Source organism: Vulpes vulpes, chromosome 14 (assembly GCF_048418805.1).
Source record: "Vulpes vulpes isolate BD-2025 chromosome 14, VulVul3, whole genome shotgun sequence".
Lineage (NCBI taxonomy): Eukaryota > Metazoa > Chordata > Mammalia > Carnivora > Canidae > Vulpes > Vulpes vulpes.
Window position 1 is genome coordinate 124,303,758 of NC_132793.1, and position 14,468 is coordinate 124,318,225.

Below are 14,468 nucleotides of genomic sequence, written 5' to 3' on the forward strand. Positions count from 1 at the left end.
GTCCTATATATGTACCTATTTCCTATTGTTTTAAATTGTATTGATGTATTGTAGCTCTGCTGTTTCATATATTTATTACCAGCATTAGTATTCATTCAATATATAGTTTAAATGTCAAGTCTCTATACTTCTACTTGAGCATGTTGAAAACTTAAGTGATTATATTTTTAAGAAAAACACAAAAATCTCATAGTAAATGTATATTTTATTTGGGCATCCTTTTATGCTTTTTTAATGTGTTAAATAGCTAATGCTCAATAACCCTATGGGTTGAGCTATATCATTACCCTACCTATTATTATAGTTGAGGAAATTAAGACATAGAAATACTAAGAGAGTTGACTAAGGATACAGAGCTAGGAAGAGAGTGCCACAATTATGACTCAGACTGTAGACTCCAGTGCTCTTACAAATCATGACACTTACTTGATTGCCATGGCATAATATATGTACTAAGTGCAATAAATTTATAACATTTAGCTTGCTGGGCAGCCCGAGTGGCTCAGCGGTTTAGCACCACCTTCAGCCCAGGGTGTGACCCTGGAGACCCGGATCGAGTCCCACATCAGGCTCCCTATGAGGAGCCTGCTTCTCCCTCCGCCTGTGTCTCTTCCTCTCTTTCTCTCTGTGTCTCTCATGAATAAATAAATAAAATCTTAAAAAAAAACATTTAGCTTGCTGTACACATGAGACATACCTGATACAATTCTATATTTCAGTACCAATTATGAAATATCATTTACATATTGATAGTAATTAAACACCAAACCTCTAAGTTTGTGATGATAGAAGAAAAATGTGTTTGCATTCTAATGGTAAAGGAACTTTGGCTAGAATGGGATTGCAAATTTGATGTTTGCTTGTAATAGTCATTATAACACCTACAAATGAAATTATTAATGCTTGATTATGATTTATCATCCAGACAGAGGGACAAGAGTTCCAAAAACTCATCTAAAACCTGTGAAGGTAAAAAAAATCCCCCCCCCCTTTTTTTTACTATGCATCTTATCAAGCCTGTTTCTTCAATAAACAAGTAAAGGAGGCAATGAGTTTAAATAATATAGAAGTCAATGCATCATTAAATTCCAAAGGCTGCTAAGTTTGAGTCTATTTTCCTGCATGGGCTTATCCCACCTTATATTTATTGGCTTAATATTCTCAATGAAAAGCAGTGTCTGCAAAAGGTGAAATAACAGCTTTTCATATCTGGTTGAAAAGCTTGGTCAATAGGCAGAATGATGGCTCCCCAGGGCTGTCTACATTTTATAATCCTGGTATCAAACTTGTGAGTACATTATCATTCTGTGATGAAATGGAATTTTGGTTTGCAGATAGAATTAATGTTGCTAATCATTTGACTTTAAAATAGGGAGGGTGTCCTGGATTATCCAGTTGGGTCCAAAACAGTTATGTGGATAGTTAAAAGTGGAAGAAGAAGGCAAAAGAGCAGGTCAGAGAGATACAATAAAGGAAAAAGAGGAAAGAAAGATGGCAGCAAGAGGGCGATTTCATGCCCTGTGGTCAGTTCTCAGGAGTACAGAACCATGTGCAAGGACAGGAGAAAGGCTCCTGGTTGTAAAGGGTAGCCTCCAGCTTACAACTAGCTAGGAAAAGGAGACCTCAGTACAGTTAGATAGAACCAAATAAGTTTTGCCAACAGTTGAGGGGACAAGGATTTTCCCCAGGAGTCTAGAAAGGAATGCACTCTGCACTGACAGATTGCTATTAACCCAATGAGATAGTATTGGACTTGTGATCTCCAGAACTATAAAATAATAAAATTGTTTTGCTTTTAGGTATTAACAGAATTTGTAGTAAGTTGTTATTTTGGTATTTTAATAATAGGAAACTAATACACTCAGAACCCATAAATCTGTACTCTTAAACTTTTCTAATTTCCTATCATTATCATCATTTTTCTTTTTTGAGAATTTTAATATTTTAACATGATTCAATTCTCCCTTTGATTAATAATCAAATGATCTAACTATAAGAAACTGCTTTTTAAAAGCTAATAGTCATTACTCTATTCTTCTACTTTAACCTAGAAAAAATATCACATTCAGAGAATTAAAAAATAAATATATATACATACTGCCATATCTGTGGATTGAAATAACATTTTTTTTATTTCCTCACGAAGCTTTAAGCTTTTCTGAGATCCTATATACAAACTTTTTTATATTTGGTTTTCATTTAGAAAAAGCAATGATCAAAAAAAAAATAGAAAAAGCAATGATCTTAGAATGTATTATTCAATTTTTTTTTTTAGATACAGCATAGTCAGATTATTTATCTTTCTGTGAGTTTTGGTAGTTTGTGGCTTTCAAGAAATTGGCCCATTCCATATAAGTTATCAGATTTATGGGCGTAGAGTTGTTTGTGTTTTCTTTATTATCTTTTTATTGTTATGGGGTTGGTAGGGATGACCTCTCTCTCACTTCGTGTCATTTCATTTCCAGTATTGGCCATTTGTGTCTTTTCTTTTTGAATGTCCATCAAAGGCACTCTTCATTTTCTGTTACAATGTTTTTGATTTTTCATGTTCTCTTTTGATTCCTTCTTAAGAGTTTTCATTTCCTTGCTTACATTATCCATCTGTTCTTGCGTGTTGTCCAATTTTTTAATTAGCACCCTTAACATATGAATCATAGATATTTTAAAATTGCTGTCTGAAAATGATAACTTCTTTGTCATAGCTGAGTGTGGTTCTGATTCTTGCTTTTTCTCTTCGGACCGGGTTTTAGCATGGCTTTTGGCAAGCCTTGTCAAGTTTTTGTTGAAAACGAAACGTGTTGAAAAAAAAAAAAAAAAAAGGAAACTAAACCTGTTGTATTGAATAATAGGAACTGAGGCAAATAGGCTTTTTATGTGAAGTTTTATGTTAATCTGGTTAAGAACTGGCCTATATACAATGTTTGCTCTGACTATAGGATCAAAAAGCTTCAAATTACTTTAGTGGACTTGATTTTGTCCCCCCTCTTGACTTTGGTTTTCCATGTGTAATCTCCTTAGTGACAATCTGTGTCTTGCAGCTCTATCATTTGTAGACCATAAAGCTGTAAATAACTTTCTTATTTATATCTTGTACATATTCAAATTTTAAAGGATATCTTGATTTATAGGCATCCCCAGTGGCCCAGTGATTTAGCGCTGCCTTCAGCCTAAGGCCTGGTCCTGGAGCCCCGGGATTGAGTCCCACATCGGGCTCCCTGCATGGAGCCTGCTTCTCCCTCTGTCTGTGTCTCTGCCTCTCTCTCTCTGTGTGTGTGTGTGTCTCTCATGAATAAATACATAAAATCTTTAAAAAATAATAAAAATAATAAAGGATATCCTGATTTCTTTTTTACCTTAAATATTATGGTTTATACTAGGGAAACTCCAAGACTGATTAAATAATATTAGTTTATTATTTGCAATCCCTATTTGTTAAAAATTATTTTTACAGTTTGTTCAATGGTTAAATTAAATATTCTTGAAATTTAACAAGTTCTTTTGCAAAGAAGTCAGAAGCTTATGACCCAGCAATATTCAGCATTTGAATGTTATTCCTTAACTCATAAATTACTCATAAAACTACCTCTCTACTTTAGGAAATTCTTTGAGGATTCTGAACTATTTGGCAATTCTATGTCCATTTATTATATTGTATGCCCTATGACATGTAATCTTCTGAATGACCCATAGCTTTTTACATGATGTAATAATTATTTTTATGACAGAGAAAGGAGGCAATGCTGGGGGGAAGGAAGGAGAGGGTGAGGGAGAGAGAGAGAGAGAGAGAGAGAGAGAGAGAGAGAATCTCCATGCATTGCACAGAGCCCCATGTAAGAGATCAATTTTAGGACACTGAGATTATGACTTGAACCTACATCAAGAATCGGTTGCTTAACCAGGCACGCTGCATGGTGTAATAATTTTTAAGACAATTAGGGATCCATATTCACTTACTCATGGCTCAAATAACATGAATGAGATGACAACCTAATGAGAAGTCCAATATTCAAGGATTCTGGTTCCTGCCCACTTTAAGCAGAAAGGAAATTGAGCATGTAACATTAGGTAACTAACAGGCTTACCAGGAGAACCTGAAAACCAGGTTTGGGTGCTACATAGTCAAGAGAACTACAGATACTGAATGGATTTAGTGAAATCTCTATAGCCCCCAGGCTTGACATCAGTAAATTGAGGAAGGATGATTCATACATCATGGATGCTAGTGACTGAACACAAACTCTGTTACTGCTACTACTGCAAATGAAAGTATGCTAATCTTCCCATATATTAAATGATCAATACTGTGTGTACTTGCATCTTCGTATAATGTGCTTCTTCACATTGCTCAATTTTAAAATTATAAAGCATAGATGTCCCTCACTTGGAGAATGTGGGTTACATGCCAGCACTCCAGCTCCAAGGATTACTAGGGGAATGAGTTCTAACTTCTACTTTGGGAAGGAAGGACCAAGTAATATGAAAAGCCCTTTGAATAGAAATATTAGCTTATTCTAAGTTAAATTTGAACACTTGCAACAAATGAAGCTACATAATATCTGAATGTCTGGTAAAATTCTTCCTTATATTGACTGTAAGATATATGTTGACTTTAGGAAGCTTAATATGTGAAAAAAAGGTATATCTTAGAATCAAGTACAATCATTTGTTTTCCTACTCTATGAATAAAGAAACTGAAAGCATACCAATAAAGTTATTTCTACAGCATATGAGTTGTGGAGGCAAGACAACTACCTTTTTACATATGCATACAAGTTTCAGGTTAAGAAAAAATGATGTATACTATTTGGAAGATTAACTGTAAATATGTCATGTTTTAAAAGACTATTAATATTTACTGGTAAAGAATGGATTTCTAATTTATATAGTGCATATTGAGTGATAGGTATCACTGTTGAATTGAGAACTTGGGTGCCATTTATGGAGTACACGGAACTTAATGCATATATTCTCAGTTTATAATTATGTTTCCTAAGTAGCTAGTAAATAAATGTCTAAGTAAATGATTTGAAAGTCTTCCAGGACCTCAAAGATGGAAGGGAAAATTTGTAACTGCATTGCAAATTGAAGAGCGTATTATGATCTTTATAGAAGTTATCTATTTTAGCAATTACCTGTCATCTGCTGGGATAAGAGGAAGGAAATAGAGCCAGAAAGAAGTAAGATTCAAGGGAGAATTTTTTATAGACTCTAAAGACCTTGCATAATTGAAATTTTTCATCAGGAAAGAATGATCTGAAATTGATCTCTCCGGCTATAAAATTGACAAACTTTTTCTGAGTAAACAATAAATCTCAGAGGATAGGTTAAGACGATTTTATTTCTGATATTTGCATACCTCTTTCTACAATTAGAAGCATCTATTTGTGAATGTTTAATATCTTCTCTGTAATATCTTATAAAAACTGTGACATTGAGATAACATGACTACTACAATTGTTTTGCTCTATAAACTATTACAATATGCATTGCTTTCCAAGACTTTGAAATATGGAAAGACAAAGAATCTCATATAAAGATTCTCTTCTTACCTAAGAAGCTGGTACCTAGACTGTACTCATTATTAAATCATAATATAAAATCATTAAAGAAAAATGGAAAGGCATGAAAGACCAGATGGAAGAAAGAGAAGAAGCAGGGACAGAAGAAAGGGAAAGAAGGGGGTTAAAAGAGTGGAGGGAGGAAAGAAAAGGGAGTAGCTTTCTCTTCCTTTTTGTCCCATTTTTTTTCGTTCATTAAATCTTTCAGAAATGGTGGAATCTTTCCATAATAGGGAATATGTTGTATGATGTAGTGTGGAATCACGTGATTAATAAACTAGGATCAATTTTGTGAATGGTTATATAACAGGAAAAGATTTACCACTTTATTGTGCCACTCAGGTGCATGTGCTTTGCATGTTACCTTTCTAATGAGCGTTAAGTCTCTAGTATTGAGGATGCCATTCTCTGTTTGGGGCTATCATGCATGTACTAAGGCTTTGTAAGGTAGCATTTTAATATGGGATACTACAAATGGATCACAGCAAAGTCTTGCATGAGATGGCATCACTGCTTCGTGTTCAGCCACATACAGCATGTAGGTAGCTGTAGAAGGAGGCTTTCAGCAAAGATCAACCAGAAGGTGAGGTCAGCTAAGAGGGATCTTAACTCTGCCAACAGAAAGTGCTCATTTAAACAGATACAGGTGTTTTGCGGGCTTGCATAAGTCTGAGAGATTTTTAGATGCGGCTTCTCTTCTTCCATTGGCAGGTATAATCCCCTAGACTCAGGCTTCCCAGATCTGCTTCAAAGTCATGCCTCTCACTTTTCTAACTTTTCAGCCCAGGTGGGTGCCCAGAGAGTTGGCTAACCTGATCTTCCTCTTATGTCTTCCAGATTGTTGCAATATAAACTGTTCCCTTGATTCCCAGAGTCTTCCATTTTGATTACTTTGAGACCTTTCTTTTCTCAGCCCAACCAGCTCTTTAGAAATCAAAAGCTTGGTGTTATTATTTCCGTTGTGTTCTTGCAGGTCTTTTGGAACAAGCCTAAATTTCCCCAAAGAAATGTGGATACTTCTGACTAAAATAGTGGTTTTCAGACCTGGTCATACATTAGAGTCAACTGGAACTTAAAATTGCTAATACCCAGTACCAACCCATGAATCATTTTTAATAGCTCTGGCATGTAGCCTATAAGTCAGTATCTTTTTAAAAGCTGCTAGGAGTGTTTGACATGCAACTACAGTTGAAAATAACAGTACAAAAAATATAACAGTACAACAAGAAGAATCACATACAAATAAGGGTTAAAAACTGAAGTACAATGATTAATATTCAAATATGTTATCTATTACAATCATTTAACATTATAGAGAAAGTTACCAGTTTGGAGGCTTTTCATATATCAAATGATTGTGTGATTTGTTTAATCTTTAGAATTATATAAAATATTAGAAAACCAAAAAAACTAAGGCAAAAAATGTTTCATGGAAATGAATATGTTTCTCTTAAAATTCGCTATGGGAACTAGCTGAGAGTTTAAATCATGCCACTTTGTTTCAGAACATTAATGAAGAAAAATATCTGATACCACCAGCTTAGAATGATTTGTAATTTCTATAGAACCGTTTCAAAATGAATTTAAGCTTTAATTTCTTGGAGTTTTAAATTTGGAAACTGCAAAAATGTTTATAGATATACCTGCAAGACTATTTTTTAAAACAAGAATGCGGGATGCCTGGGTGGCTCGGTGGTTGAGCGCCTGCCTTTGACTCAGGGTGTGGTGATCCCGGAGTCCAGGATTGAGTCCCACATCAGGTTCCTACAGAGAGCCTGCTTCTCCCTCTGCCTATGTCTCTGCCTTTCTCTCTCTCTGTCTCTCATGAATAAATAAACAAAATATTAAAAAAAAATAAAACAAGCATGTTTTCAGTTCTTTTTATTTATCTTAAATTTTTATTTCTTTCTGGGAATCATTCTACATTATATGATTTCCTGGAATGCTAATAAAATGTATTGTGTGCTATCTGGGAACTTATTTTCTCCTGGAGAGAGAAATCTGATATAAACAAAAATACTACCTAAATAAAAGCAAGTTTCTGTATTTTCATCCAGAGAGTAATAGAATTGGAATACAGTTGGTCATATTTTAACCAGATTTGGAGAATGAGATTTAGGATGGTCTGTTTTAGAATATAGGCTTTATGGGGACACTGAGGACAGCCTAGTGATATAGAAGGAATGTTTAGCAGCAAATAATGGATTTCTTTTGTCACTATTAATCAGAAGGGACATAATCATAGAGCTGGGACTCCTCTGAAGCATTTTCAATAGTTGAATGGCAAGCCCTGAGGAATTGGTTAGATCCCTTTGGCTATGGTGTGGAGGATATATGGTGTCTAGTAGAAGATCTAGATTCAATAATAAGGAAGGTATTAAAATAATCCAAGGAGAGATATGGCCTATACTATAGTCTCTTTTACCTATTCTTCAGCACTTCTGGGGAAAAAGCCTTATTAAATACAATTCTTCCATGATGGAAAAATAAAAGTTTTCTCCTAGACTAATTTTGTTAACAACATTACAATAAGCAAATAGCAGTAAGACTGAGACGAGCTACAACCACCAAATAAAATTTTTAGACTGTAACAAATAAACATATATATTCTAGAATTTCTAATGAACCTTTCCTACTATTTTTGCAATCAAAACATTAAAATGGCATGTGGAATTTCTGTATGTATTTGTAAGAAAATAGTAATCCTGACTTCTACTAATCAATGTAAATTGAGCCAGGGATTGTACCTGACAAAAATGAGATTTAGGTAAACTATGTCTGCTGATGTTTGTTTGCCTTATAATAACCAAAGCAGATAACATACCAGGTTGTGGAATTTAGTAGAGACACAAAATAATTTGACTGAAATATTGTCAGTAAAGGGTATATATAGAATAAAATCATGATAGTGATACTCTTTATATCACTGTACTTTTGCTTTGCATTTTATAAATAAGGCCCGGATTTGTTTGATGAGTAGAATAGGCTTTTAAACTTTTGACACTAGCATCTTGAATCCACTTCACATTTCTTTTTTCTTTTTTTTTTTCTCATTAAACTTTTGTTTTAATGGGTCTCAAAATTCTGTGACCGAATTTTGGTCAAGTTGTTTCCATTAAAAAGTCCTGATCTTAAAAACTAATAACTTAAAACTGCCACACACGTGCGCACACACACACACACACACACACACACACACACACACACAACAAGTGGTCCACAAAACATTCTCCTTTCCTTCTGAAGGTTTTACGATGCATTGTTATCATTTACCAGTCTTTTACTATTAAACTTAAATGGTCAATTGACACAAACAGTTCTGAGACCGTTCTTCCACCACTGATTAAGACTGGGGTGGCAGGTATTGGGGATAATATTCATTTAGCCTTCTGAGCTTTCTGGGCAGACTTGGTGACTTTGCCAGCTCCAGCTGCCTTCTTGTCCACTGCTTTGATGACACCCACAGCAACCGTCTGGCTCATGTCATGAACAGCAAAACGGCCAAGAGGAGGATAATCAGAGAAGCCCTCAACACACATAGGTTTGCCAGGAACCATATCAACAATGGCAGCCTCCCCAGATTTCAAGAACTTGGGACCATCTTCCAGCTTCTTTCCAGAACGACGATCTATCTTTTCCTTCAGCTCAGCAAACTTGCAAGCAATGTGAGCTGTGTGACAATCCAGCACAGGTGCATATCCAGCACTGATTTGGCCTGGATAGTTCAGGATAATCACCTGAGCCAGCTGCTTCCATTGGTGGGTCATTTTTGCTGTCACCAGCCACGTTGCCACGACGAACATCTTTGACAGATACGTTCTTGACATTGAAGCCCACATTGTCCCCAGGAAGAGCCTCACTCAAAGCTTCATGGTGCATTTCAACAGACTTTACTTCAGTTGTAACATTGAGTGGAGCAAAGGTGACCACCATGCCAGGCTTAAGAACACCAGTCTCCACTCGACCCACTGGGACAGTACCAATACCACCAATTTTGTAGATGTCTTGGAGAGGCAGACGCAAGGGCTTATCAGATAAGCCCTTGCGTATCAGTTGGATGAGTTGGTGGCAGAATGCAATCCAGGGCTTCAAGCAGTGTGGTGCCGCTGGCATTCCCATCTTTACAGGTGACTTTCCATCCCTTGAACCAAGGCATGTTAGCACTTGGCTCCAGCATGTTGTCACCATTCCAACCAGAAATTGGCACAAATACTACTGTGTCAGGGTTGTAGCCAATTTTCTTAATGTAGGTGCTGACTTCCTTAACGATTTCCTCGTATCTCTTCTGGCTGTAGGGTGGTTTAGTGGAATCCATTTTGTTAACACCAACAATTAGTTGTTTTACACCCAGTGTGTAAGCCAGAAGGGTATGTTCACGGGTCTACCCATTCTTGGAGATACCTGCTTCCAATTCACCAACACCAGCAGCAACAATCAGGACAGCACAGTCAGCCTGAGATGTGCCTGTAATCATGTTTTTGATAAAGTCTCTGTGTCCTGGGGCATCAATGATGGTCACATAATACTTGCTGGTCTCGAACTTCCACAGGGAGATATCAATAGTGATACCACATTCACATTCAGCTTTCAGTTTATCCAAGACCCAGGTATACTTGAAGGAGCCTTTTCCCATCTCAGCAGCCTCCTTCTCAAATTTTTCGAGAGTTCTTTTATCGATCCCACCACATTTGTAGATCAGATGGCCAGTAGTGGTCGAATCTACGTGTCCAATGACGACGATGTTGATGTGAGTCTTTTCCTTTCCCATTTTGGTTTAGGTTTAGCGATGGTTTTCATGACACCTGTGTTCTGGTGGCAAACCCATTGCAAAAAAGCCCACTTCACATTTCTTTCTTTCTTTTTTTAATATTTTTATTTTCTTTTATTTATGATAGTCACAGAGAGATAGAGAGAGAGGCAGAGACACAGGCAGAGGGAGAAGCAGGCTCCATGCACTGGGAGCCCGACGTGGGATTCGATCCCGGCTCTCCAGGATCGCTCCCTGGGCCAAAGGCAGGCGCCAAACCGCTGCGCCACCCAGGGATCCCCACTTCACATTTCTAAATGGAGTAAAGGCATCTTATCGTCTCAGTAAAGTAATTGTGTTAGGGAGTATCGTGGCATACACTGCATGAGAAGAGATGGCCAAGTGGCACTTTCTTCTTGTTGTTTGCCAAAAAGGTATTGAGCATCTCCATGGACTTCTAGAAATCACATAGCTTTTCAGTGTCTTCAGGGCCTGAATGTTTTCCCAAATACTGGGTGACATATGTTGAGTCTGCGGATAATGAAAACACTGGTTTAACACAAGGTAACACGGCAAAGAAAACTGAAAAAGATTGACAGTAAATTGAGTATAAGAGAACAATTCAAGCAAAACAGTATCCTAGTTATGCAAAATTTATAAGTTTATGCTTTCATTACAGTTAACTGACAGGGATCTGTTACTGAAATTCCATTCCATTATGGAATCAAATGTTCTTTCGTTCCCATGGGGAGAAATCCAGACCTTGATGCTTTTCTGCCCCTTCCCTGTCAGCTGAAGTTCCATATTTGTACCTAAGCATAGAAACATCCTATTCTACTGAAAGTCACACAAGACTTTTTATCTTAGACTATTCTCTAAAGCCTTGTTACAAAATTCAAGCAACTTTACATTGTAAAATGCTAATAAAAGTTTTGGCTGTCATCATTCACACTATCTTCTTCTCATTCCTATATTTACTTTAAGGAGGAGAATCTTTCTTTCTATACCAACTGTTCATACTTTGTACTGCATGTAAAGGAATGTTGTGTAATAGGATTTTAGAGCAATGGTTGTGGTTTAAAATTTATTCTGAAGGTAATTATGTTTATTTTTTTAACTTTCTATCATAATTTCAAGAATATAGATCTACTATCATTCTCTGAAAGTGTTCTATGCAATGCTAAAGTAAGGAAAGAGACCATTACTCTTTGACTATTTGTGAATGTAGTGTGCTAGATAGTACATATTTATGGCATATTTATGACATATTTTGTCACTTAATCATCATACCATCTCTGTGCAGTAATTATTATTTAAAACATTTGATGCCTTAAATACACTTTCAAATGAGGAAAAGTTTATATCAAGTCTTTGCTTTAACTTTACTTCATTCCAATATTTTTATCTTTATTGTTCCTTTGTTAATTTGTCTTTTCAGGGACACCTGGGAGGCTCAGTGGTTCAGTGTATGCCTTCAGCTCAGGGCGTGAATCCAGGATCCGGGATTGAGTCCTGCATTGGACTCCTTGTGAGAAGCCTACTTCTCCTTCTGCTTGTGTCTCTGCCCCTCTCTCTCTCTCTCTCTCTCTCTCTCTCTCATAAACAGATAAATATTTAACTAAATTGTCTTTTCATTTGACCAAACTCTAGTTTTGAACAAATGTGACTATGTGCCTATTGGGTTTCTCTGAGTCTACATCCAACTGATAAAAGTTAACCAATTGTACAGATTAGTATCCTATCTGTTCATGGTCTCTGACCTTAGCTGTGTTATATTATTATTCCTTATACACCTTTAGATAATATTTCATAACTTTCCATAGAAGATATTTTAAGCCTTCACCTTCCTCCACTCACAGAATCCACCCACTCCTTCCCTATTTTCAATAGATGTACTCATATTTTAGTTCTCAGAGCAATATAATTTATACCAGAAAATCTTTAATCACAAACCCTCAACATTTAAATATATCTGCATATGTAACTTTCCATTTATTCCCTATCTTTTATATAAGGCTGTTCCTCCTTGGTATAGTTTATCATTCTGGTTCCATTTTAGAGCTCATCCTTTTTCATGTGCTCAGAAACTTGAATTTTGGAGTACCCTTTATCGCTTTTATGTCTTGGAATTTTCCATCACTTCCCATCAGCATAAGACAGAGATGAATAAACTTAAAATATACAGAACAGCCACAGCAAACATGTATTCAATCTTGTTTAATTCTTCAGCCACTGGTTGTGTCTCTTCCTCTTAAAAGAACCTCCTGACCAGATTGGTTTTACTTCTGAACCCTCATCTACTCTCTGATCCTAACATTGTCCATACTAATCTCACTAAAGTCAATTACACCTTTTTTTTGACATCTCTCAAACAGGCACACCTCTGTACTTATGCCTCTGAAGCATTTGGCATCTTTGACCAGATCTCTTCAATGTTCACCTCTCTTTGCTTTCATATACCACATTTTCCTGTGTTTTTTTTTCTTCTAAATCTTTGAAAACTACATCGTAGTCTGAAGGAGACAGTAAATGTTGGTATCGGTCAAGATTATCTTCTAGTTTTATTGACATATAATCAACATATAACACTGTAAGTTTAAGGTATATAATGCGTTGATTTCATACCCATATATTGCAAAATGATTACCACTGTTGCATTAGCTAACATCTTCATCATATCACACAAATATCATTTCATATTTTTGGGATGAAAACATTTAAAACATACTCTTTTAGAAACTTTCAAATATATGATAAGTATTATTTACTATAATCACCAGGCAGTGCCTTAGATCCCCGTAATTTATTCATCTTATAATTGGAGTTCTGGATCCTTTGACTAACATCTCCCCCACTCCCACCCCTGTTAACCACCATTCTACTCTTTCAATGAGTTTGGATTTTTAGATTCAACATATAAGTGATAGCGTATGGTATTTGTCTTTCTCTGTCTGACTTACCTCACTTAGCATGATGCCCTTAAGCTCCATCCGTGTTGTCACAAATGACATGGGGCTTGATCCTAGGACCCCAGGATCATGACCTGAGCCAAAGGCAGACTCTTAACCAATTAAGCCACCCAGACATCCCATCCATTCATCTTTTGATAGACACTTAAGTTGTTTCCATATGTGGTCAAGCTTCTTTCTTAGATCTTCATCTTATTCAACATAATGTTCCTGAATGATGTTATCTATTCCTGTTATTTCAATCGCTATCTATATATTGATTCTGAAAATGTCTTTTAAAAAAAGAACTCTCTTTTTCTGTGGATCTCCTGATTTGTATCTGATTTTCTTCAGGATTTCTCCACCCGAGTATCTTATAAGAACTTAAAAATAATACTGCTAAGATTGAACTCATTTTTATCTTCCTGTATATGTGAACTCTTATCTTCCCATATACATTCAACCTCAAGTATTTCTTCCCAAGTGGCTAAATTTTTGACTTTCCTTTTACTTCTGTTCCTACACCAAATACCAGATATTACAGACTGCTGCCTAAATACAACTAGAACCTCCCCCCAGCCTCACTACTACTAGTATACTAGTCCTGTCTTCCAACTGGTCACCTGGAATCAGTCTTTTTCTCTCCCACCCGTTTTAATCAATTTAGCTCTCTGGAGCCTGCTCTTTCTTTCTTTCTCTCTTCTTTCTTTCTTTCTTTCTTTCTTTCTTTCTTTCTTTCTTTCTTTCTTCCTTCCTTCCTTCCTTCCTTCCTTCCTTTCTTTCTTTCTTTCTTTCTTTCTTTCTTCTTCTCTTTCTTTCTTTCTTTCTTTCTTTCTTTCTTTCTTTCTTTCTTTCTTTTCTCTCTTTCTTTCTTTCACAGGACTTTCCTGAAAGCTGTCTTGCTTCATCTTGTATTCCTCTTCCCCTCACATTATTTGCTTTAGCTATGCTAAACTAATATCTCTCAATATGCTTTATTCTCTCTTTTATTTGTTTTAGTTGAAATTCCTTTGGCTAGAACAGTTTCTGTCCAAACTCCATTTTCTACACAATACATACATGTAAGCATACACATACACATACACACAGACACTATCCACTTATCTGCCTGGTTTCTACTTATCATTTAGGTCGTGTTTTAGCTCCCCTTACAATAGACGCTTTCTCAGAAATTCTCAATCTTCCAATCTCATCTCCAAATCCATGTGAGAGGTC

The 14,468-nt window shown here is 36.1% G+C and overlaps 1 pseudogene; it reads right to left on the reverse strand.

Moving 5' to 3' along the window:
* Positions 1-8,833: 8,833 nt before the first annotated feature.
* LOC140595315 (elongation factor 1-alpha 1 pseudogene) lies at positions 8,834-10,348 on the reverse strand (annotated as a pseudogene).
* Positions 10,349-14,468: the final 4,120 nt, after the last annotated feature.